Raw genomic sequence first — 22,862 nt, forward strand, 5'->3', positions numbered from 1 at the left:
GATTTTTGAACTTGGAAGCTGGATGTCCCCCTAATTGTCAGATGCTGAAACTTACACAATGGAATATTTTCAGAAGTCTGAGATAAGGGAAGGCATCAATAATAGCAACTATTCAGGAAGATATTGAATTGGACCACATAAAAAGTAAATGGCATAACATAACGCATGACTTACGTGGGTTAAAAGGCAAACACAAACTGGAGAAAATATTATAATCTATATGATGAAGTATTAATATTACTAATACAGAGTTTTTATACATTAATATAACAAAAGTAATCAATCCAACAGAAAATTTAGTCAAGTACATAAAGCTGTTAATTTACCAAGCAACAACAAAAGATGTCAATGACCTAATGAAAATGTGCCTAACCTCACTAGTTATAAAGAAGTGCAGGCCCAGCACGGTAGCTCACACCTGTAATCCCAGCACTTTGGGAGGCCAAGGTGGGCAGATCACTTGAGCTCAGAAGCTCGAGACCAGCCTGGGCAACACGGTGAAATCCCATTTCTATAAAAAATACAAAAATTATCCAGGAGTGGTGGTGGACTCCTGAGGTCTCAGCTACTGGAAAGGCTGAGGTGGGAGGATTGCTTGAGCCCAAGAGGTAAAAGCTGCAGTGAGCCATGATTGTGTCACTGTACTCCAGCCTGGGCCACAGAGGAAATATTCTCAAAAAAAAAAAAAAAAAAAAAAAAAAAAAAAATACAAAGTAAAAAAACCCCTAGCAATATCAAGATACCACTTTTTCCTACCACACTGGTAAAAATTAGAAATTGGCAGTAACCAATGCTGGTGCCACTGAAGGCAAACAGCAACTCTGGTGTACTGTCAGTGTGAGTATACATTAGGTCAGATTTCTGGAGGGCAAGTGTGATAGTTAATTTTGTGTCAACTTAACTAGGCCATAAGGTGTCCAGATATTTGGTCAAACAGTACTGTGGGTGCTTCTGTGAGGGAGATTTTGGATGAGATTAGTATTTGAATCAGTGGACAGAGTAAAGAAGAATGCCCTCCATGGGTAGGCCTCATCCAAATAGTTGAAGGCCTGAATAGAACAAAAGGCTGGCCCTATCCCAAGTAAGAAAGAATCCTTCTCCCTGGTGGTCTTCATCAGTCGTGAATCATCGGGTCTTCTTGGCTCTACAGCAGCCTGCTGGTTTTTTTAATCTAGAACTAGACATCAGTTATGCAGATTTTAAACTTAGCAGCCTTCGTAATTGCATGAGTTAATTCCTTACAAATCTCTCTGTTGTTTTTTGTATACATAGGTAAATAGATCTATCCTTTTTCCTTTGCTCTTTTTTCTCCATATATATATATCTCCATATATATATTCTCCATATATATATCTCCATATATATATACACACACACACACACACACACACAGACATATACACACAAATCTAGAGGTCCCTAAGAGCAGTTGTAACAATGTTTGTTAAAATTTAAAATAAGCATGCCATTTGATGTAGAAATTCCATATCTTGAACTCTGGTCTAAGAACATGTTTCATAAGATGGAAGAATTGTCATCACGAACATATAGTAGAAAAAATGGAAACAAACTAAATGCTTTCCTGCAAAGTTTTATTAGGTTGGTGCAAAAGTAATTGCAGTTTTTGCCATTTTATAAGTAATGGTAAAACTGCAATTACTTTTGGGGAGGCTAAGGTAGGATGATTGCTTAAGCCTAGGAGTTCAAGACCAGCTTGAGCAACATAGTGAGACCCCCATCTCTACAAAAAATATATGTATTTTTAAATTAGCCTATCATGGTGGTATGTACCTATGGCCTCAGGTATTCAGGAAACTGAAGTGGGAGGATCTCTTGAGCTCAGGAGGTTGAGGCTGTGGTGAACCATGGTGTGGCACCACAGCACTCCAGTCTGAGCAACAGAGTAAGACCCTGACTCAAAAAAAAAAAAAAAAAAAAAAGATGAAATATGGCTATATCTATTGACTTGTTATATAGTGAGTGTAAAAAGCATATTATAGCCTGGGTTCGTGGCTCAAGCCTGAAATCCCAGCACTTTGGGAGGCTGAGGCGAGTGGATCACCTGAGGTCAGGAGTTCAAGACCAGCTTGGCCAACATGGTGAAACCCCATCGCTACTAATAATACAAAAATTAGCCCAGCATGGTGGCATAGGCCTGTAATCCCAGCTACTTGGGAGGCCGAGGCAGGAGAATCGCTTGAACCCGGGAAGCAGAGGTTGTAGTGAGCCGAGATCTCACCATTGCATTCCATCCTGGGCAACAAGAGCAAAACTCTGTCTCCAAAAAAAAAAAAAAAAATGTAAGTGTCATGTATAGTATGATTCAACTGATGTAAATGGCATATTACTTGCGTACTTATATGCATATTATGGAGAAAGCTGTCCAGAAATACATTTAATACAATGTTAACATTAGACCCAGTGGGTCATGTGTGGGTAGTGGGAAATTGGGTTTTTATTTTATGCTTTATACTTTTCTGGATTATTATGTTTGATAATAAACACATATCTTTTTTTTTTTTCTTTTTTTTAAGAAAGGATCTTGCTTTGTCATTCAGGCTGAAGTGTAGCGGCATGATCACAGCTCACTATAGCCTCAAACTCCTGGGTTCAAGTTATCCTTTAGTCTCAGTCTCCTGAGTAACTGGAACCATAGGCATATGCCACCACACTCAGGTGATTTTTAATATTTTTGTAGAGATAGGGTCTTGCTGTGTCGCCCAGGCTGGTCTCAAACTCACGGGCTCAAGCAATCATCCTACCTCAGTCTCTCAGAGTGCTGGGATTACAGGCATGAACCACTTCACTCAGCAAATATGTATCATTTTTAGTCAGAAAAAAGGTAAATTATGTTTAATCAAATAATAAATATCCACAAAGATTCAAGGGCTCAGCTGGAACTAAAATTTTACCTCCTGGATTCTCTGTCTAATCTCTTCTCACCTACCTTGTTGTGCAGCTGCTGTACGTTGCACCAGCAATCCCAAGCCGTAAGTTCTCTCCATGGGTAGCAGTATGGTGGGAGTCAGGGGATGCTCCATTAGAAACTTCTGAGATTTCCCTGACAAGAAATAGGAAGGTTCTCAGGTTCCTCCTCCATCCATTTGGGAAGAATTTCCACATCCTCTTCTGAACTTCACCATGTCAACAATGACAGCAGTGACAAAAGTGTCTGATGTCCAAGTGGGCATATCACTCTCAGTTCAAAATTCTGTTTTAATAGAAGCACCAAGATAATAATTGGAGGTGTGACCATCCTTGGCAGCCGCCTCAAACAGTTATAATCCTACAGCAGAGAATCCAGTCGCCCCTTAGGAATGCACATTCAGCCAGGCATGGTCGCTCACGCCTGTAATCCCAGCACTTTGGGAGGCCGAGGCGAGTGGATCATCTGAGGTCAGGAGTTCGAGACCATCCTGGCCAACATGGTGAAACCCTATCTCTACTAAAAGTACAAAAAATTAGCTGGGCGTGGTGGCAGGCGCCTGTAATCCCAGATACTCAGGAGGCCGAGGCAGGTGAATCGCTTGAACCTGGGAGGCGAGGTTACAATGAGCCGAGATTGCACCATTGCACACCAGCCTGGGTAACAAGTGAAACTCTGTCTCAAAAAAAAAAAAAAAAAAAAAAAAGATGCACATTCACATTCAAGCTAACAGATGCTCATGTTTTAAAAACTGATTATGCATTTTGAACCTGTTTACATCTTCAGCAATCTTGGATATTATGCAGTGTTCCTAAGTTTATAACAGGCTGTACAAATTAGTACTTTCTTGCATTTGTCTGAGCACATCTGTTCTATACTTTTGGTAGGAGGTGCTCTTCGGGTTTGAGCTTGAGCCCTGGTTCACCTGAAACATCCTATTCAACTGTTGCCTTCTCCAGGCTTTTGTCTCTCTTGACAAAAAATTCTCAACTGTATTCTGACTTTCTGCGGCAATGTCTCAGTTACCTAACTTCAGTCCCACTGAGTCTTCTTAAAATTGTGGCAACCAGAACTTCCCAAAGAGAAGATGAGTGATGACTGGTGCAGGGATGACATTCAAAGAATTGTACTGATGGGATGCTGGCCAGTCGGAATGGAGGTGGGCACAGAGGCCTTCTGCTGTGGAGGTACAGGGGTAACAATCAGGTTGCTGGAGCAGGCAGCAGTCCAGTAGAGTGTGGGGGGACTTAGGCATCTTCACGCCATAGTGGGGCCACCTGGGGGAGCTTGTGAGGCTGCTGTTACCAAGGAATAAGGAAGTATTTCAATATTTTAATAACCAGAGGGTAAGCTTTGGTTTTGTGCTTGGATAATGCTTTCTGTCTCTTTCCATCATTGTACCGCCATCAGGCTTGCATTTCAAAGAGGAGAACTGATTTCTAATTCCAGCTTCTCACTGAGCACTCATGAGGACTCTGGCCAAGTAAAACTAGGGTTTGGGACACATCAGAGGGTTGGGTCAAATGACTCCCAGCAACATGAGTCATTAATTCCAGACTTTGAACTTCCTTCTCTAACTATAGTCACTGATTTACACACACAACACGGATGCTTCAAGTGCCAACAGCCAATAACCTATAACCCGAATGACATTAGGCTGGGATTGAAAGAAGTCAGGCAGCGGGCAGGCAAACCTTTTAAAGAAAAGTGAATCCAAGATCCACAACCATGGAACTACGTGCCATTGGATCTCCAGTAACTCTGAGGATTAGGGGTTGGACAAAAGAAATTTTTATTAAAAAACGTTTATCTTAATTGGCTATTCCTGTACTTTGTGTCAGAATTTCCCATTTTGTTGTTTACTTCCTTTTTAAATTGTAAACCTCCACTTTCATTCTCCTACCCTCAGATAGCAATCATCAGGATCATTCACTCTTTCCCTATATTTTCATTTCTTCCAATTTCTAGCTAGGGTGTTTGTGTTCAGGGCAGTGCCACGGGCACACCACATGGGAGGCAGGAAAGCCAGTTATCAACGCATTCAGGAAACAAATGCCAATAAAGAAGCATTAACGTGAATGATTTGCCTTTGAGTCAGTGAACAAATACCATTCCCTCCAGCCTTTGCCTCTCCTGTCTTTTCTACTGAGTGAATCAGAGAGTACAGACCTGACTGTTGGCCATACCACAAAAGACAGTTGGTTAGAGGACAAGCATCCTTCTGAGGTTACCAAGTCCAAGCCACCTGGGAGTAGTCCTGGGTCCCAAGTCACACACTGAAATTCCTCTTGCTTACGACTGGAGTAACTGTGCTAAAAGCTATGCTTTAAAGTTGGTTTTGGGCCCTGGAGTGGAAAGCTTGTTGGATTCAGGGAATCTAACAAGCTTCACCTCCCCAAAACACACCTCCTAATATCAGCACATTGGGGCCTGGGATGTTACAGTTGGTTTTGGGATGGCAGTGGAAAGCTTGTTGGATTCAGGGATATGCGGGAATAAAGAAAGTCCCGTGTGCCTCTATGTGCATGTCTGTGTGCACGAGTGTGTGCGTGTGTGCGTGTGTCTACTTGCAGAGTACCAAGGAATGTGAATTAGGTGTGAACCCTTTCCTAAGTTTGTTGTTGGCACACACAAAAGGGAGCATATTGACGAGGATTACAACTAGCAGCCAAGTGATCATGGTAGGAAAGTATATTCCTGGAACATCCCCAGAATCTTCCGACTGGGCTGAACTGAAGACACCCTATCCTGTGTAGCACAGAGGATATATGTGGGGGAATAAAACAGATGGTGATCTGAATTATTAAGTAAGGGAAAAGGTTGGATTCAGGCTTTTGAGCTCACAGTGACACCCACCCATTTGGAGAAGATGCATAGAAAAAAATCTCAAGGCACATATTTAAGGGAGCAAAGAAACATCAAGAGACAGCCTCAGACTCACATAATGCTTTAGAGATTTTCTCAAGGTCTTTGTCTGTGATAATACATCTTTCCTTTGATAATTATGCTTTTTATGTTCTTCAGTGACACCATGAAAGGTGAAAATAGGGTCAACTATTTTGACAAGATCGGCATATCTATACATGAAAATAGTTCATTTGATGTCTGAGACACATGGGTCCTGGGCAATTGTAACATGTTTAGCAGGATTTTGAAATCATTAGGCAGACAAAGCATTGAGCTCCTGAGCATTCAAGGTCTAAAGGAGTGTCCCCCATCAAAGCAACACACATATATCGCTTACATTCTGCTGCAAGCCCAGTCTAGTTGGAGGGAAAGTAATGGTGGTATTTACCAGTTTTAAGAGGACAGTAGTCATATTGCAAATGAGCTTTTGCAACTTCATTAAGAGCTTGGAGACCAATTTAGGTAACATATTGAAGCAATTAGCTATAAAAGCCCGAGGATGGCATTTGGGTGGAGGAGATGATGGTGGACAGACAGCCTCTGAGTGGGAAGGCAATGGGGTCTAGAGGTGCCATGTGAGAAGGCTTCTGGCGATGCCAGGTCAAGCGGGTCCTGATTTAAATATAAAATATTTTATTGATTGTGCTTGTATTTAGATTGAATGACCACTCACAGACCTTTGCATCAGAACTTGAATGGAAGCATTAAGTTGGTGATACAGAGATATATAATGCAATTATAGAATATATTTATCATTATATATATATATATATGTATGTATGTATCTAGTGGCTATAAACTTGTTTGGGAGTTTCACATGCACACACTTTTGAACCAAAGGGAACAGAACACATTTTGTCAAATTCAGCAGGCTCTTTAATCATGTTGGGTGCCTGGTGTGGAGGCTACACTTGAATTTTGGAAATGACAAAATTTTGTTTACCCTTAGTAAAATATAGTTTCCGGGTTCGGGGCCTGGGCATAAGAAAGCCTTTTAAAAGAGGCTTATTGAAATCTCTTAAAACTGTTCTCGGACATTAAGAAAACAATAGTCAGTTGTATTAAGTGCAAATGTTGTAGAAACATAGAGGTTATATTTCATCTAAAGTACACATGAAATTCAACAGTCACAGTAAAGTTATAAAAAGTCCAGGAAGGGAGAGATTTGGTTTTGCTGAGCTAAAATTGTTGAAAAATAAATAGTGACATTTGACAAAATCAAGATGTCACCATATTTGTCAATGTCCCCTTGAAATGACCTCTTCCCTGTGGAGAACAAGAGGCCTTGTTCTCCAGTTCACTTCACGGTGCCAGACCATTATAATTTATGAAAATATGCAAGGTTTTAAGCCAACATAGATTGACCTGTAAAACTCTCCCAACACATGTGAGTGGTCTTGGCACTAATTGATTCTCTGATTTCTTGTTGGTACTATAGTGAAGACATTTGCACAGAGGCACGAAGAATTGCCACTTAAATGGGAGAGGTGAAAGGTGGCCACAAGAGATTAGTGATCATATCAGGCTGTATTTCTACCCTCAAGCCGAAAACTATGGACTTCAGGTCTAAAAGCAGGGTTGGTTGGGTACAAAGAAGGGAATGAGGGGGAGGAAGGATATGAGAGTGCTGGAGAGGAGGACGGGGGAGAGGACAGAGAGAGGGAGCTGGGGGCGGTGAGAAACATAAATAGAAGATGCATGCCAGGAACAAGCGGGACTGCAGCCATCTTGTTTTGATTTAGAAGACATCCAGAAAATAAAATGTCACATGAAAATGTTACCACACACCCAACAATTTATTTGCCAAGGGGTGGATGGGCTGCTCCTCCAAGAGAAAGTCAAAAGGATAAAGTAGATAACAAACCTTTCTAAGCATATCATGAGGAACTAATTCAAGGAGTTGCCTAATCTTCTCCATGTGTACTTTTTTTCTTATATACAGGTTGTGTTAGTCCATTCGAACTGTTATAACAACTACCATAGACTAGGTGGCTTGCAAATAACAAAAACTTATTTCTTACGGTTCTGGAGGCTGGGAAGTCCAGGATCAAGCAGCAGGCAGATGCGGTGTCTGGTGAGGGCTTGTTTCCTGGTTCAAAGATGGTGCCTCCTCACTATAATCTCACATGGTATGAGGTGGGAGGGAGCTCTCTGGGGTCTTTTTAATCCCATGCATGAGGGCTCAGCCCTCATGACCTAATCACCTCCCCAAAACGTACCTCCTAGTACCAGCACATTGGGGCTTGGGATTTTAACATACAAATTTTGGGAGAATAGAAACATTCAGACCACAGCATAGGTTTTGTACTGTCTCAAAAAAAGCAGCTGTGTAACTGGTGATAATAATGTACTGTGACATATCCATTCTTCAAATGTATAATGTTTATTCTCTTTTTTCATAATCATCTATTTCTATGTAATCTTGGCACTTTGGGAGGCCAAGGCAGAAGGATTGCTTAAGTCCAGGAGTTTAAGACCAGCCTAGGCAATGTAGTGAGATCCTATCTCTACAGAAAAAAAAAATTTTTTTTAATTTAAAAAAAAAACAGGTGTGGGCATGATAGCTCACACCTGTGATCCTGGCTACTTGAGAGGCTGAGGTGAGAGGATTATTTCAGCTTGGGAGTTTGAGGTTGCAATGAACTGAGGTTGTGCCAGTGTACTCCAGCCTGGTTGACAGAGTGAGACTCTGTCAAGGAGTTGCCTAATCTTCTCCATGTGTACTTTTTTTCTTATATACAGGTTGTGTTAGTCCATTCGAGCTGTTATAACAACTACCATAGACTAGGTGGCTTGCAAATAACAAAAAATTATTTCTTACGGTTCTGGAGGCTGGGAAGTCCAGGATCAAGCAGGAGGCCAGATGCGTGTCTGTCTCAAAAAAAAAAAAAAAAAAAAAAAAAAAAAAAAAAAAGATATGATTAAGAGGGGCATCCCAAGTTAATATTCAATTTGGGACAGGAATCAAACAGAGAGGAGCTTTGAGTAAGGAGGCAATACTCATTTTCCCTTGTGAAGCTATTCATTGATTTTAAAACACTTAAGGTGGGCAGGAAGTAGAAGTTCAGATTATAAAATAAAACAACCACAAAACAAAAACATCCTATTTCTTTTTTCTCAAAACCAACCAATTCAAAAAAGGGTGAGATAGCCAGTGGTGGGAAGTTTGAGTAGCGGAGGTAAAAGGTTACTTCCAAGGGCTTTAGAATTCAGTATGGAAAACCCAACTAATTCAGTAGAAAAGGAAGCCTTTAGGTATTTGGCCTCACATTGATAAGTGTGGTACCCAATTAGCTCTTTATTCTAGAAACTTTCAGGGTTGCTCTGTTCTCCCACTGTGCTAACATATCATGAGGGGTGGATAAAGATATTAAGGTAAATGATTTTGTCCTGCTTTAATCTCTTGTTTTGATATACCTGGGCATATCCAGACATTTAAACCCAGAATGTCATTAACTCCGTGTTCTATATGTGGATAATGAACTTCCTCTTACTCCCATCAGTGGGCTCTGAAGGGTCATTGATTGTAAACTCCTTTGGCTTAAGAAATTCTAGTCTTGACTCCAGAACTAATATACAGGTCTGAAAAGAATGTGTCCATTGGCCGACGTCCCTGAGTAAGCCAAACAAGCAAACAGAAACTAATCAGGAATGTCTGCAGCTTCCCAGTGATCATGTTCTCTTCTTCATAAATTGAGATATTTATGGAAATTTCTAAGTAAGCTGTTTTCAGTAACATTCCAGAAGCAAGAAACTCAAGGTCTGTTTTGCTTAATGGAAAAGAAAAATGTAGGAGGGAGAGGGAAAGGGGAAAGAAGTGGGGCAGACAACAGAGCAAAAGGCTGCTGCACGTAACTGGGTTTGGAAGAGCTAGGGTTCGACGTAAGATGTCTGGAAACCTTGGCTAGCACTGCTGGGACCAAGGCCTCTGACCCTGGTATGATTTTCCAGTGGCCTTATCATTTGAACTGGCCCGACTGGCCTTAGGTTCTCCTCCAGGGCCAGCTGTCTGCAGCTGCGGGCTTGGATCCCACTGCACCCTTTTTCTGTGGTTCTGTTTGTCCCCTTTAGTGTCTCTCCTCTATTTCCTCTTGTCTTAAGTGGTCCATGTCACACATTCATGCACCCACCTGGCTGTAGGCACATGAGTTTGCAACCTCTGGACCCTCTCTTAAAGGCTGTAGATTCAGTAGTGAAAGTGTTCTTAGCAGGTTCCAAAGAGATGCAAAAATTGGAACAGGAAGGTACCTGCCCCCAGTGTGTCCCATCAATACCTAACTGGCAATTTTTCTTATGCACATAGCCCTGACATTGTAAGCTTTGACAATGTCGGGTTGACCTAACCACACAGACCTACCCACCGGTGACTCCTAACCCACTTCAGTCTCACGGTGTGAGCATGTGTTGAGTCTCCTAAGAAGCTCCTTGGAAAAAAGAAGACAGTCCTTGTGGCTCATGCCAGAACCAACCTCTCCTGCCCCATCAACCACCGCTACACCTACACACCGATGTCAATCCCGGGATCAATCTGTACATGCTGATTTCTACGTGAGGCCTATGAAGACTTCCGTGATATCCATCCTTCCAACCTGGAGCTATTTTGGATTATAGAGATTTGGAAACCAGAGTGGAAACCATACTGCCAAATAATTTGGCAGAAAAGCAGTTTATAGAAGAGCAGCAATTCAGAGTGTGGTCTCATCTCTGTGACTGGGCCTTGGTCATCAAGCGCAAGCTGGACCTACAGCTTGAAAAAAGATGCAGAGGTTGGGCATGGTGGCTCACGCCTGAAATCCCAGAACTTTGGGAGGCCAAGGCGGAAGAATCGCTTGAGCCCAGGAGTTCGAGACCAGCCTGGGCAACACAACAAGACCCTGCCCCTACACAAAATAAAGAAATTAGTTGGGCATGCCGGTGTTCACTTGTAGTCCCAGCTATTCGGGAGCTGAGGCAGGAGGATTGCTTGAGTCCTGGAGGTCAAGGCTTCAGTGAGTAAGGTGTGATGGCACCACAGCACTCTAGCCTGGACGAGAGAGCAAGACTCTGTCTCAAAAAAAAAAAAAGTGCAGAGTATGTTCCCTTGCAGTGCCCGGGTGTTGGCAGACATCCGTGCCTACGGCTATCACCTACCCCTTAAGGGCTAAGAAAGTGTTTTCAAAAATCTTATATACTGAAAATTTAGTTCTTTCCCTAATAAAAAGTCTGGTATCAACTCTTAAGATAATTTTTTATCCAATTATAAGTGTTTTACCTACTAATTTCGGAAATAAAAACACTGTTATTCTCACCATCTAGAGTTAGCCATTGCTAATAGTGTGGTTTATTTATTTCTGTTAAATAAAAGGCATGGGAGGTGATTGTTTTAGACTGAGCCCCGGGGCCCCAACAGATGAGACAAATCAGAATGGAGTCATTTATGTAGGTGCCACCTGATCAAACTGAACTTTAAAACTAGCCAGTTTTCCAAAAAATGAGATTCACATAACCAACCAGAAGGGTCCCGGTTTACCTGAGTTGGCATGATAAGGGAATCCCTTCTGTTTTAATCCTGTAAGGAAAATGACTTTGAAACAAGCAGTCTGCTTTTTGTTCCTTGTTTCTGCTTTCTTCAGCCTTTTTCTGCCCATAAAGCTCACCTCTTGAGCTCAGCTCATCAGAGTATCTTCCTAAATCTTTACAAGGGATTCTGCCTGATTCATGAACCATTGATGAAAGCCAATTCAAACTTTAAGTTGTTGAAATGTTCAGTTCCACCCTTTTTTCCTGAATATGTATTAAAACTAGATATAAGAAGAATCTTAGGCTCATACTGTATATTCTGTTATGGATACTGTTTTGTTCCATTTAACATTGGGTCAACATTTTCTCCTTAGAAACTTAGATTATGAAAACGATCAAGTCAAATAACCAAAAACAATTCAAATAAAGCAGAATCCTATCAAATGGAAACTAAAAGCATCTTGCTTCAACTTGAACCCCCTCCTACACACACAGTAGTGTACCCCAGGAATAGCCACCTGTATCTATTTTACTTGTTCTTCTAAAGCAATTTAATAGCACATATTCATCCATCTGGTAATTGATCTGATTTAGATGAAATCTATTATCTTTCCATCATGTAAATGAAGAATTTGGTTCACAGATATTTCCCCCATCTTCTCCGCCCCTCTTCATTTTTTAATATTTATTTTCATTCTTCTATTCTACGTTTATAGAATATAAAACCCCCACACCACCTTGCACCCCTCTCTGCCCTTCACCTCACAACTCTTAAGCAATTCCATTCATTTTCTTTGACAGAATTCATAACATTTACATTCTCTTCTTCCACTATTTTGAATGGTATATCTGTATTTTGCCTATAAGGTTGATATCAAATACTTAAAATCACAAATTTTTATAATACTATGCAGATGCAACGATTATTAATCAAATGAACCCAATAGTAAGGATGGATATACAAGAAAAAATATTAACCCATATCATTAAACCTATGACTCTTGAAGGAGAAAGACGTAATTTTTTTTTTTAATCTGGTGCCATGGTTCCCAAACTGTAGTGCCCTGGATATGCAACAGCAAATTCACAGAGTCCCTGGGTATTTCAAATTCTAGTGGCGAAGGTTGTGATGCTTGACTCTAGCCCACACCATGTGGACCCCAAGCTGGAGGTAGTTTGTAGTTTCAGCCCTAGATGATATGCTGTTTGATGTCAAAGGCAAGTCACTGTAATAAAATAAAATGTAAAGAAAGGAAATGTGGGCCGGGTGCAGGGGCTCACGCCTGTAATCCCAGCACTTTGGGAGGCCGAGGTGGGCGGATCACCAGAGGTCAAGAGTTCGAGACCAGCCTGGTTAACATGGTGAAACCCCATCTCTACTAAATACACATAATTAGCCAGCTGTGGTGGTGCATACCTGTAATCCCAGCTGCTCGGGAGGCTGAGGCAGGAATATTGCTTGAATCTGGGAGGCAGAGGTTGCAGTGAGCCGGGATCACGCCACTGCACTCCAGCCTGGGTGACAAAGTGAGACTTGGTCTCCAAAAAAAAGAGAAAGGAAATGTGGGTGATGGCGTCTTGGTTTGCTAGGGCTGCCATAACAAAGTACCACAGATTGGGTGGCTTAAATGGCAGAAATTCATTTTCTCACAGTTTTGGAGGCTTGAAAGTCCAAGATCAAAGTGTCAGTGGGTTTAGTTCCTCCTGAGGCCTCTCTCCTTGCCTGACAGATACCACTGAAGGGAATCAAAATATGCCACCCCAAAATATTTTTTGTCTTAAGGACCATATTGAGTTGAAGGTAGTTAAGAACCAACAAATATAGGAAGATCTATCTGCTCTCTCCTTGTTTCTCTGAAAGCAGGGCATACACTTCCCTATGTGAAGTTTTCCTCCTTTCCCTTGGAAGAGAAGCGCACTCTTACCAATGAGATGAGGAGTCAGCACTGAGATGAGTTTGCATAAACAGACCTTACTAAACCTTATCTGCCATGCGTTCTCCCATATATTACCTGGTCACCAACTCAAGATTCACCATCCTTTGAAGCCCAAACCCCTTTTCTTTGTTAAAATGATATGTAAGTCCCTGAGTCTAACAGCTGCTTTGAGTTCTACTTCTTTTCTGTGAATTCCTATACATGTAGATATTGAGAAAAATGATGTATCTTTTCTCCTGTTAATGTATCTTTTATTAGTTTAATTCACAGGCCCGCAGTATTAAACCCAAAAAAAAACTGTCCTCCCCTACACCTTTTCTCTTTGTCCTCACGTGACCTTTCCTCCGTGTATGTACATTTCTAGTGCATCCCTTCCTTTTCTTTCTTCTTCTTCTTTTTCTTTTAAATTTGAGACGGAGTCTCACTCTGTTGCCCAGGCTGGAGTGCAGTGACGCCATCTCAGCTCCCTGCAAACTCCACCTCCTAGGTTCAAGTGATTCTCCTGCTTCAGCCTCCTGAGTAGCTGGGATCACAGACGTGCACCACCATGACCAGCTGATTTTTGTATTTTTAGTAGAGACGGGGTTTCACCGTGTTGGCCAGGCTGGTTTCAAACTCTCAGCGTCAGGTGATCCACCCGCCTCGGCCTCCCAAAGTGCTGGCATTACAGGCGTGAGCCACTGCGCCCAGCCCCTTTCTTATGGCCTCATTTAACTTCAGTTATCTCTCTAAAGGTCCTGTCTCCAAATACAGTCATACTGGGGGTTAGGGCTTCAACATACGAATTTTGAGGGGACACCATTCAGTCCACAATAGGTGGTGGTTAATCTGATTGTGATGTTGGAAAAGTGCTTCAGTGCCCTATAGACATGAATCTGAATAATACAAAATTGTGGTTATTACAGAATAAAATAAAAATTTTATTTATTTCGCTTTAGATGTATTTTTTTTTTTTTCCAAATGGCTGCTATGTTGTCAGGGCATAAATACTTATCAAGTTGTTTGAATGTAATTTCTTAACATAAAGAACTGGTGGGTATGTCTTTGGCCTAGAGCCAGCACGAAGTGATTTCTCAGACACTAAGGGTGCTGTGAGCAGAGCCTCTGGCGGTCTGGGTGGTCTTCCTTTGCACTGTGGATGGTATAATGTAAGGACGTGGTCCTGGCAGCAGGGACTCTCTGTCCTTTCTCTAATGAACATCCTCACTTGGGCCCTGAATAACAGGAGTCATTGTCTCAGAGAAAATGGCCACAGTGGAAACCGAGATCAAAGAAGGACGATTCTTGGCTTTTTAAGTTAAAACATGAAAACCAACTCAAAACAAAAACACCTTTGTCCAAGTTTTAAAAGGGAAAATCCATGTATAACACCATCCGGCAGAACCGGTCTGTTTTCTATTCATGACCGTCATCTCCTACCCTCTCAAGCCTAGATAAAGTGAGGGAAGGAGCAGAGAGGGGCAAGGTAGGAGACGACGTAGGGAAGTGGACACTGGTATGGGTACGTGCCGAATCTGTGGTAGGCACAGAACTGGCAGCAAGTCTGGGGCTCCACGGTCAAAAGGTCTGTGCGCTCAGTCCTAAGGGTCATCCTGGGAATATAAATAGGACCCCAGAGACCCTGCTCACGGTGCCAGTTGGGGCTCTAGATGGAAGCAGAAATGGGAGAGATGGTGGTTGGAGTAGAAAGTAGGATTCGATGTATTTCAATCTGAAATGACTGAAAAAAAGACTGAAATGATCTGGAAATGACTGGCTTGATTTTCTCCATTAGGTGGAATAGGAGCGCAAGGTAAAAGTTAAAAATCACTGATAAGAGAATAAAAGAAGATGCATTTGTACATACTTGAGTTTATAGGTCAGGAATGCCACACCACTGTCTGCTCCATTAATTTGTAAACATTTTCTTGAATGTTCAAGAATATGATTTGAAGAACTGAAATATCTTTGAGACTCAGTAAAATGAATCTCTAGTGATGGTTTGGGTATTTAGAAAATCTAAATATCAAGGGGAGGTCTAAACTTATTGTATATAGTAGGTTGAATAGGGATCCCCCAAAATCATGTCCACCGGGAATCATAGAATGTGATCTGTTTGGAAATAGGGTCTTTGCACATATAATTAACTAGTTACTTTTTAACTTTTTTTGAGATGCTGGATTTTGGATGGGCTCTAAATCCAGTGACTGGTGTATTTAAAAGAGGAAGGAGAGGAAGGTGTAGATCCAGCAAGACACAGGGAGAAGGCAATAGAGCAGAGATTAAAGTCATTCCTTCCCAAGCCATTGAATGCCAAGAGCCACTAGACTTTGAAATAGACAAGGATGTATTCTCTCTAATGCCTAGGAAGGGAGTGTGGTCCTGTGGGCATGCAAACTCTGGACTTCTCTCAAAAAAAGTGTGAGAAAATGCATTTCTGTTGTTGGAAACAAGTCTGTGCTCATTTGTAAGGGCAGCCATAGGAGTGGACTATCCTTCTTAAGCATCACATGTACCTCTGTGCTCCACTGGGCGTTGTACAAACGAAGGCCCATTTACTGCCCCTTTTTTCAGTTCACTTTTCTTGAGTGCCAGGGTAGTCTGGACACTCAAGGTAGAGAAGAAAATGGCATAGATCAGAGCTTGGAGCTCAACTGGGGAGACCAAAAGTCGAAGTAACTAAGTCCTATATTGGAAATTGTGGTGTGTGTATGGGGATAATCACAGGGTAGGAAAGCAGGGAGCCAGGGAAGCATGGTGCCCCAAAAGCCAAGCCAAGAAAGTATCTCCAGAGGGAGGGACTGGCTGGGGGTGGCCAGTGCCCTAGATGCAAAAAATAGGACAGAGAAGGGACCCTCAGCTATGCAGAGTGGAGGCACCCATGCCCTTGACAAAGAAGTCCTGTGGAAATGTACTAATGCCAGCCCTACTGGAATTGCTGGTGAGGAAGTGAAAGAACTGGAGATGTCAGCCTTCCTGAGGGGGTTCTGCTTGCAAAGGGGAGCAGAAAATCAAGAGGCAATTAAAGGGGGCCTTATTTGGTTAGTTTGTTTTTATATTTAAGACTGAAGATAGTGTCACAGGCACTTGAACAAGAGCAACTCCATCTTGAATAGGGGCTGGGTAAAATGAGGCCAAGACCTACTGGGCTGCACTCCCAGGAGGTTAGGCGTTCTTAGTCACAGTATGAGACGGGAGGTCGGCACAAGATACAGATCACAAAGACCTTGCTGATAAAATAGGTTGTGGTAAAGAAGCCAGTTAAACCCCGCCAAAACCAAGATGGTGACGAAAGTGACCTCTGGTTGTCCTCACTGCTGATTATACACTAATTATAATGCATTAGCACGCTAAAAGACACTCCCACCATTGCCATGACAGTCTACAAATGCCATGGCAATATCAGGAAGTTACCCTATATGGTCTAAAAAGGGGAGGAACCCTCAGTTCTGGGATTTGCCCACCTCTTTCCCAGAAAACTCATGAATAATCCACCCCTTGTTTGGTATATAATCAAGAAATAGCTATAAGTATACTCAGGCGAGCAGCCCATGTTGCTGCTCTGCCTATGGAGTAGCTGTTCTTTTATTCCTTTGCTTTCTTAGTAAACTTTCTTTCACTTTACTGTATGGACTTGGCCCGAATTCTTTCTCATGCAAGGTCCAAGAACCATTCTTGGCATCTGGATTGGACCCCTTTCTGGTAACAACAGTGTAGTGTGTATGCTGATGAGAAGAATCAGCAGAAAGGAAAGGCAAGAGGGTGAGAGAGAGGAGGAGGAACATGCAGGGGAAGTCCTTGGGTAGGAGGAGGGGGTGAGAACCAGTGAACAAAAGACGCACTAGCCTTGACTGGGAGCAGGGTGGAGCCTCAGTAACAGTTGTGTGGGGAGAGTTGGTGGTGGGGAGGTGAGGTGGTTCTGTTTTTGATTGCTTTTCTTTTCTCAGTGATATAAAAATCAAGGTGATCAGCTGAGAATGAGGAAGGGGAGAGGGTGCTGGGGACCCTTGGAGACAAGATGCTTTTGCATCTTCTCTGCAGGTGTTCACACCCTCTGCTGGGCCCCCAGGTGCCACATGGAAGCCAGCTGTGAGAGGGTCAAAGTCAGATCATTAAAAGGCCCGCAAGTCACCCCCAGCGGTTCCCACGGCACTGCCTACTGGACTGTCACTCCTCTGTTTAAAACTCTCAAATAGCACCTGCAAAGACAAGGTCTAAATTCCTTGGCTCAGACTCTGAGCCCCATAATGGGCCCCCGGCAGACCCTCCCATCTTTTCCTGCCAAACAGGCAACTGCAGGAGAGTGGAGAGGCCTGGGGCCTCCCTGACTTGTCAGAAGTGCAGTTCCCATCACTGAGATGCAGGACCCAAGACAGCGCTGCTCGGGACTGAGGGGAGGGACCAGCAGAGGAGTAGCCTCTACTCACCTCGGGGTGCTCCCCAGGACACACAGGCCCAGTGCTGCCAATGCTTCCCATGTTGCCAGAGAATCGGAAATGCAGAGTGTTAGGTGTTGCCGGAGCAGTTTTCTGTACTCTGCCGATGAGCTAGTATTATTATTTTTTCAGTGCATTATCTTAAAGCCCCCGCTAGTATCGTGGAGCAGGTTCTCTTCCTATGAGTGGGTTAGACTTGCAAGACTTCCCCAAGTGAACTCTTAAAAACATTTCTTCTTTAATGTTTCTACAATTCTGTTGGGAGCAGATGAGTTCCAGATAAGCCTATGCCAGAGAACAGGCAACAGGAAACCATTTTTGTGCTAATTGTTCTATTTTGGTTTTGAGTCCTCTAACCTTCTCCTCCTTCTGCAAACTCATTTCATCTAAGCCTTTGCCAGGAGGACAACTCTTGCTGGTCAGAGCAGAGAGACTGAGGAGAAGATGCTGGGTGGGGGTGTCTGCAGGGTTGGGGAAGGAAGAAGATTCCAGTCACTTAAAAGGCACTCCACACGTTGGGGTTGGGGAGGTGCAGATGGTAATCCTGTGCGGACATTGGTCCTGTTCAGCAGCCCTACGTTGAAAGCAATGGTGATGTGTGAACACCAACACTGAATAGATACCTAGAGCTTGATGCATCCAAAGTCTTCCAGGCCCAACCACCTGCCTATGTGTGCTCCATCCCAGGCCCTCCTCCAGTGGGATCACTTGTTCCTGTAGGGCAGTGCAGAGCCAAGGACACACAAACCACACTGCCCCACAGGGTCTGAAGGAGTCACCTGCTTTCCAGTGTTGTCTCTCCTCTTGCTGAACGTCAGGAGACCACTGACAACAGAGACTCGAGGTGAGCTTGGTAGGACACGCATATGAGCTGTACGTAACAAGAGTGAGGCCTAATCTGTGCACGAGTGGCTCATGTTTGTACACTCTGTCTACCTTGAAGCTGTGTTTAAAACTCTGCTGCTTTTCTGTGCTTCAGAGAGCTTAGGCAACAAGGACAAGACATCAGATACACCTTTTTCCAAAAGTGTACATACTCTCATTGTGGTCTAATTATAATAACAAAAAAACAGGAAGCAGCTTACATGTCCAAGGCGAGGAGATGTTTAATAAATTATGATGTACCAGTAAGACGGGTCCCATGGAGCCAGCCACACAAGAACATGCTCACCTGTCACCTTAACTGAAGAATGTTGGATAAAAAAAAAATAAAAAAAGAATAAGGAGCACAATCCCACTCTGTCATACAAAAACTTTTGTTATATAAAAACACCCACATACGTGCACAGATAAAAGACTGAAACAGTATGCCCTAATATATTAAAAATGTCATGTTTGAATAAGATTGTAGGTAACTTTTATTTTTTTCTTAATAATTTTCTCATTTCCTTTTTTAACCATAAATATTTATTATTTACATAATAAAATGTGTATGCATTTTAATTATATATATTCTATCATATATATAGTGTGTGTGTGTGTATATATGTGTGTGTGTGTGTATATATATATATATATATATTTTGAGACAGTCTCCCTTTGTCACCCAGGCTGGAGTGCAGTGATGCAATCTCAGATCTCAGCTCACTGCAACCTCTGCCTCCTGGGTTCAAGCGACTCTCCTGCCTCAGTCTCCTAAGTAGCTAGGAATACAGACACACATGCCACCACACCTGGCTAATTTTTGTAGTTTTGGTAGAGACAGGGTTTTGCCATGTTGGCCAGGCTGGTCTCGAACTCCTGACCTCAAGTGATCCATCCGCCTTGGCCTCCCAAAGTGCTGGGATTACACGCGTGAGCCACCATGCCCAGCCTCTTTCTGTTTTTCTTTGTGAAAAGCAACAGCTCTGCCAGGGAGCCCTCTTTACAGCTGCTGCCTCTCTCTCAGGCTGGTGGCTATCACATTTTCCCCGTCCCTCCAAGTCCCGGCTGGTACATGCTTTTACTTGTTGCCTGCCTTAAGGAATACCACTATCCCTTGTTAAAACAGTCCTCTTATTAAACTCGTTGCAGACCTCCCTCCTGCAGAGTGCCATCTGTTTCCTGCCTGGACCCTGCCTGGCTCGGTGACTTTTGTGCTCAGCCCCACAAGCTTTCTCTGGTTCTGTAGAGTCTGAATCAAGCAAACCAAGTTGCATGTTCTGTAGACTGGAAAAGCCGTTCTGCCACGTGTAAAACTGGCTATTGTAAAAGAAAAAGAATCACACTGGAAAAGAGGCATAAGAAGTAAGTAGTAGTCATCTTTTTGGGGTAAAGATTTGTTTTCAACCTGAATTCACAGACACGCTGAGCAAGCAAAACACAAGGAAGAAGATCACCTTTTTTGAGCATCATTTCTTTGTCAACAAATTAAAGGGTTGAAAAAGGGCCAGTCCCTTAACTTCCTTCCTTCCTGTGTTCATACTCCTGAGGGTGACCCAACATCAGGTCAAGAACACATTTTTCTCAGGCCCTTGCAGTCCTCACCTCCTAATCTGGGGTCCTCATCCTAAAGATGGATCTATGTCTCCTGATGTCAGGGCTGCTCTGAAATGTTGACCTGAGGGATGTGAGCGTGAGGTCAGTTGGGAACAGGCTTGGGTGCATGGGTGTAGCTTAGAATGCTGGCTCAGAACCTCTGCCCAAACTCTACCTGCTATTTGGGTACAGCCTGAAGTCTATTGCTTATTGAAGACCTAGCTCTTCTCTGAACTCTGAAACAATTCGCCATGAATTTAGTGTACCCTTCTTTCTTTCCTGAATTAGTCTGTGAACTCCCAGATCACCTACCTTATAGGGATGTACCTCTTAGCACTTCCCAGGGTGTTGGATGCAAACAGTGTTGTGTAGACCCCAGCTGATGAACAGACATGTGAACTGTGTGTGGCCCATGACAGTTATAATAGAGGTAATTACTTGGACATAATAACTAGCACATGCTTTACCCTCTACTGGCTACTATATTGTGTTTGCCCAGACAACCTCATTTAATCCCTACAAACATCCCATGAGTTAGGTAATATCCCTATTCCTATTGCATGATGATGGAATTTAGGCTTAGAAAAGTTCAGTAACCTGCTAACAGTCACACAATTATAAATAGCAGAGACTGAAGCCCAGGTTCTTAGCCCCTCGGTCTTTCTGCCTTTTTCTTTGGTGACCATCCCCACTCCTCCATACTAATGTGATGACAATTTCAGTGAACCATTTCACCACATGAGACAGGTTGCTTATGCCTTAACTGGACACTTTAATGAGATCAAGAGACTCGGAGTTCACAAACATCTACACCTGTCAGGGGAATAATAGGTCTCCTTTAACAGTCTTGCCCTCTGCTAGGCTTCCTTCAAGTGGGTTCACACCCAATACAGACCCTTCTCTACGCTCAGAACAGCCAACATGAACCTAGAGAGACAAGTACAACTTTTCTTTTCTTTTTCTTTTTCTTTTTTAGATGGAGTCTTGCTCTGTTGCCCAGGCTGGAGTGCAGTGGCGTGATCTCGGCTCACTGCAAGCTCCAACTCCCGGGTTCATGCCATTCTCCTGCCTCAGCCTTCTGAGTAGCTGGGACTACAGGCACCTGCCACCACGCCCGGCTAATTTTTTTGTATTTTTAGTAGTGACGGTGTTTCACCGTGTTAGCCAGGCTGGTCTCGATCTCCTGACCTCGTGATCCTCTCGGCCTCGGCCTCCCAAAGTGTTGGGATTATAGGCAGGAGCCACCGCGCCCGGCCACACCTTTTCAAGAGGCCTCTGCCTGAACTTTTCCACAAATGTGAGCCAATCTTTTTTTTTCTTTTTTTTTTTTTTCAGACCTGGTCTTCTGTTTTAGCTCAGGGTAGAAGTTCTTTTGAACTTCCAATTTTAAAATAGAACAGAAAAGAGAATGACTAAAAAAATTCTGTCAAAGGTGGTGCATTTTGGCCAAGCGGCTCAAGGGCATTTCCGTGGTTCAGAAGGTTTTTTTTTTAGCATCCACTTTGAGAAACCCTGCAGCAGCTCCCAGTCCATGCCAACTTAGGTTTTGGCCTAATGAGATGCAATGTTCACGCTCAGGTCAATAAAATGAGATGAAAATCACTCTTAGGCTGTGACAGTATGATTAGGACCACAAAACCACACAAAATATTTGGTCATGAAATACTTTCTCTGATGCCCTGGACTGGAAAGTCTGACTTAAAATTTAATGAGGTGATCCCGAGATTTTAATTTTTATAATAACATCCCTTAGGTTGATTTGTTCTCAATATTCTCTGTCAATTGAAGAGTGTGAGCTTAGAAATCATGACCTAGGGTGGGCTGTGGGGAGCACTGGAAAGCAAACAGCAGCAGCCCAGCTAAATTTAGTTAAATTCGGGTATTGGAGAGTCTGAGGAAAAGGACATTGGGTTGTGGGGTGTGGAGCTGAAAAACATACCTTTTCTAAGAACTTGGCAATTTAAATTCTGGCCACGATCAATCACATTCCTCGGGCTCAGAAAACATGGACATGCACGCAAAAATGTTCCTTAGTTTTCCCCAGAACAGGCAGGAATTCTTTGAGATGGAAAGTAAACAGAACTATCAGCACATCGGCCTGGGTTCAGTTCACTATTTTTAACTAACTGGAAGAAGGAAAATATATGGCCCTGTTTTCTTTGCTTGATTGATGTAAAGAGCATTTTTATAGAAATATGCATTTTCTACTAGATATATCTGCCATAGCATCTCTCTACTGCACCCATGAGCTGCCTGTGAGATCCATACACATCTCCTGGGCAATGAGTCTGATCAACCAAACAGACACCAGGGAGTGGGAAATGTCCAGGCTGTTCCCCACTTGTGTCTTTCTGTTGTGGTGGTGGTAAAATATACATGATATAAAATTTACACTTTCACCATTTTTAAGTGTACAATTCAGTGCCATTAAGCTCATTTATAATATACAGCGACCAGCACTTCCATCCATCTCTAGAACTCTTCTCATCTTCTCAAACTGAAACTCCATCCCCATTAAACACCAGCTCACTCTGCATTCCCCCTCCTCCCAGGCCCTGGTAACCTCTATTCGATGTTCTGTAAGAATTTCCCACTCCAGGTACCTCATGTAAGTAGAGTCGTACAGTATTTGTCCTTTTGTGTTTGGCTTGTTTCACATAGTGTATTTTCTTCCTTCCTTCCTTCCTTCCTTCCTTCCCTCCCTCCCTCCCTCCCTCCCTC

Source organism: Rhinopithecus bieti, unplaced genomic scaffold, assembly GCF_001698545.2.
Source record: "Rhinopithecus bieti isolate Rb0 unplaced genomic scaffold, ASM169854v2 scaffold_8783, whole genome shotgun sequence".
Classification (NCBI taxonomy): Eukaryota; Metazoa; Chordata; class Mammalia; order Primates; family Cercopithecidae; genus Rhinopithecus; species Rhinopithecus bieti.